The 4,365-nt window shown below is 29.7% G+C and overlaps 1 protein-coding gene across 1 annotated transcript in view; it reads left to right on the forward strand.

The window, feature by feature from the left end:
• LOC117170802 overlaps positions 1–4,365 on the forward strand; it is a 37,698-nt gene that overhangs the window by 29,296 nt on the left and 4,037 nt on the right. The gene's annotated exons all lie outside the window — the stretch shown is intronic.

Genomic DNA, 4,365 nt, shown 5'->3' on the forward strand with positions numbered 1-4,365 from the left:
TGAATTCGTAAACGATCTGTTGGCCTTCAGTCAAAATGTTTGCAAGCATTTAAAGATATAGGTATTAAAACTCAATATATCAAATCAATTCAAGTAAATTTCTAATTGACTTGAAATTGGCCAATGGCCTTTGATGAGAGTTTATTGCCTCAAAAGTTACCAATGGGATTAAAAATAAAATTAAAAATCTCTAACTGGCTTAAATTTCACCCAGTAACAATATGACATAAAATCATAGGTTATAATATATACAATTATTATATAAGTTTTAAATGGCCGAACGTCCTTCAAAGTACTAACTCAGTACATTTTTAATACCTTATTTTATGAAAAAAACTCGAATAGTAGGAAATCAAATCTGAACTTATCAGTGAACAAGAATGTATTGCACAATTGTCACATATTATTTATAATTTTTTACATCCAATGAGCGTGCGGAAATCCAGGAAGAGGATGAACCGGGCAGTATTGAGCTCCCAAAGCTCCTTTTCTGGGTGTATAGAAGATCCAAAAGTTTACCCCACCCATTTCATAACATAATCGTTTGAGATCTCTTTGATTTTCTGGTCTTTCATGTACATTCTCAGGAAAGAGGCTTACACTTTCCACCATTCCAGTATGAGGATTTGTCTGTACCTTATAAGCTCTTCCAGAATAAATGATAAACCATTGTGATGCACTGGGTTCTAGAAAGAATCTAGAATAAGCTATAAAAGAAAATACAAATTTGTAAATTGAAAAAAATTAAAACTTCTTAAATTTAAAAACTAAATATTTCTATAAAAGGAAATTTACTCGAATCCTGGAACAATATTCTTTGATAATTCCAGGCTTTTTGCAGTCTTTTAAAGCTTTTCCAAGTATACTTGTTAATGATGCATTCAAAAAGTTTTCATTTTATTTACGTATGATCTAAAATAATTATTTAGTTTCACGAGTTTGTGTTAAAGATTGATTATTCTTCGCTTTTCTACATATAGGATTGATACATTTCTTACTATGTAGTTTGTTTTTTCAACTAAAAGGATTATTTTTCTACCAGAAGGATGATTTTTCAACGCAATACATGAATTCTTAACCAAAGAGTTAAAAAAAGTTTGAAAAGATTTATTTTCAGCAACGAAAAAAGGCAAATTTTCACCTAAAATTATGAATTTTCCACTAAAATGTGGAATCTTCCACTGGAATATATGAATTCTGAACGAAAAAGAATAATTTTCAAACAGAAAATTCAGCTTTCGAGGAAGTAGTTATATTTTGAAACAAAGAGATTAATTTTTAGAAAAGAACGTTAATTATTGAACTTTTTTTTTTATCAATTTAGGGAATAATATGTTGTATGAAACTTTAACAATTAAAAAAATTCAAATTCCCAAAGCTAGTTGTTGTGCCAAAAATAGTATCTGTGAAAAAAATGATTACTTTGATTTCAGTATACAAATTTGAAGCGATTTTTCAAAAACTTACTTGAAATTTCAAATAAATGTTTCAACTTTGGACTAAAAATATATTTATTTTATTAAAAATCAATTTTTTTAAATGTAACTTTTTGAGACAAAAAAATATATGCCTTTTGTTAAAAATTTAATTGTTTTCTTAAAAATGCGATGTTTCTGGTAAAAATTTTATTTAAGTAACTACTTAAATGCTAAGTGTTTCGCTGAATTTACATCCTTCAGTTAAAAATTTATTCATGTATTTTAAAACAAATTCATGTATTTTCTTTTTAATTACAGTAAAACAAGGAGGTAGTGACAACATTGAGGCTGTTCATGAACCAGACCTAACCTAACGAAACGAGAGATATTCTAGCTGCGAATGAAAATAGGCTTGGCTTTTCCTGAAAGTGTATCACCTCCCTCCCCACCACAGCTCCTCAAAGCCATAGTCGCGACGCGTATCAATTCTTGGAATTACTGTCTCCCGTCGCGCTATGTCCGAGTTTGGCTGTAATTTTTTTGCTTAACAAAATTACAGCAACATGTTGAAAATTAAATGAGCCAAGTTTCGTGTTTTAACTGTCAAGTACTGAACCAAACAATCCAGTTTGTGCATTTTCTCTAATTGTGCTGTGATTATTATTTCAAATAGTTAACGTTAATACAAGAATATTCAAACGCGATCATTATTTGCAGGATTTTTTTCTGACAGTCAGAAAAAAAGTTGTTTTGAAAGAAAAGTGTTGTCCTCTTAGCTATTTCATTTTGAATCACGTAAATATATTGTTTTGTCTATACAAATAGAATTTTTCGGCTGCAAGATGAGGAAAATTTACTCGCATGAAGATAATTTGTCCTAAAAGAGGATTCCTGTTTAAAAATGAAGATCGTGTCAGCCTTAAATTTGAGAGAAATTCCCATTACGTGAAGGACCACCCAGCAGGTATCAAATTAAGCCACGTTTTCACGATATCGTTACGAAATCTTTACGACAATTTTACGACATCCTTTGTCCGTATCATTACGGTGTCTTCACAATATGGTAAAGGCGTCATCAGATCCTACAACGTTTTTGCGATATCGTACATACACCTAAAAGACATGAACATAGGATATCGTAAAGTTGTCATAAAGATATCGTAATGATGTCTTAAAGACGTCGATAAATTTTGTGCCCACTGGGTATCGTATATAAAAGGACATTTCGCTGAGTGAAATTATCAGCAGGTACGATAAGAAAGTCATTGGATTGAATATCGAGAATTTTCTAGATTCCCATTTACTTTTGTTAAAAACAGAAACTATTTTCCTAAAAATTTATACTTTTCGGTCGAAACTTCTACTGTTTTGTTAAACGTTTGTCTATTTGGACAGCAAGTTTATCCTTTTGGAGTGGAAACTCGTCTTTTGGCTGAAAATGCATGTTTTACGGCTAAAAAATAATTATCCTTTTTTATTGAAAAATCTACTTTCATATTTTTGGTTCATAACGAATATCTCAAGATTAATAATTTAACTATTTTTTTGCAAATTTTTCTATTTTAAACAGGAAGTTACTTCTTTAAATTAAAATATGTAGTTTGGTATCTTATTTAATTGAATATTAAAGGAACAGTTAAAATTGCTACCAAATAATTGAGCATTTAAACGAAAAATACATCTTTTCAACAGAAATGTTAAATTTTTGACCTACTAGGAGGAATTTTGAATATATGAATTGAATTTCTTACAAGAAAAAGAGTAATCCCAATAAGAACACATACGATAATAGTAAACTTTTTAAATAAAAAGAAATAATTCTTAACCATGAAAAATGAGTTCTATGCCTAAAGATAAATTTTCACTTAAAAGGAACGAACTTTATATTTAAAAATATGAATGTCTAACGATGCAGTTGCATCTTAAATAAAAAAATATTATTTTTCTACGAAAAAATAAATTTTAAATTCCAGGTGACGAAAAAAAGCATCCAGAAATTAATTAAATTTTTAAAGTACTAAATTATTTTTTTATAGTCAAAGAGATTATATTTGGGTCAAAAATATAATAATAGAATTTAAAAATTAAACGATCTAATTTTCTGTTTAAAAAGACTGGGAATTATAAAATTGTAAGCTATTCCCGATTTCAAATATGTTTTGGGTAATGGCGGTGATAATCGAATGGTTTTCCATTACACCTGCTGATAATTTTACTCAGAAAAACCTCTGTTTGCGTCGATAGGATTTTTTTTTAAGTAATTGGAATTTCCTTTAAAATTCAAGGTTGAGAGACTTTTCATTTGTCTCAACAGCATTATTATTTTAGGAAAAATTATCCTCATGCGAAGAACTTAACTCAATTCTGCAGCGAAATTATTCTATTGGCATTAGAAATAGATTCACGTGGTTGAAACGAACCACCTAAGCCTGAAAGTCGAAATTCAGTTTAAGGTCGATTTGAAAATATTTGTTCATGAAACTTGCGGCTACCTTTACTAATTGACTAGTATAATTAACACGGTACTTCTCGCACACAGCTGCGCTAGCCTGGTGGTAGCGTGTCCACTTGCGATTTCGCTGATGTAGAGTTCGAATATTTTGGCTAGGAATTTTTCATTACGTTTGTACACTACAGCCAGCAAACTTTTCCTCACTTTCGATGAATCTGTCGCTATAAAAACACCCACGTGTTACTAAAGACATCCACGGACAGAATGAACAAAATTAAACAAAGAAAAAATGGATTCATTAATTAATATTGATTGGCAGTTTATCAATAAATACTAATAATTAATAATTAGTAGTAATTATTGATTAATGATGTAATACGAGGGTGGATTGAAAAGTTTCCGGCCTGACCAAGAAAAACAACGTTTTTAAGAATTTTTTTTTTTTATTTCTCAACATAATCTCCTCCAAGGCTGATACATTTCTCATAGCGGTGT

This window comes from Belonocnema kinseyi, chromosome 4, assembly GCF_010883055.1.
Source record: "Belonocnema kinseyi isolate 2016_QV_RU_SX_M_011 chromosome 4, B_treatae_v1, whole genome shotgun sequence".
NCBI lineage: Eukaryota > Metazoa > Arthropoda > Insecta > Hymenoptera > Cynipidae > Belonocnema > Belonocnema kinseyi.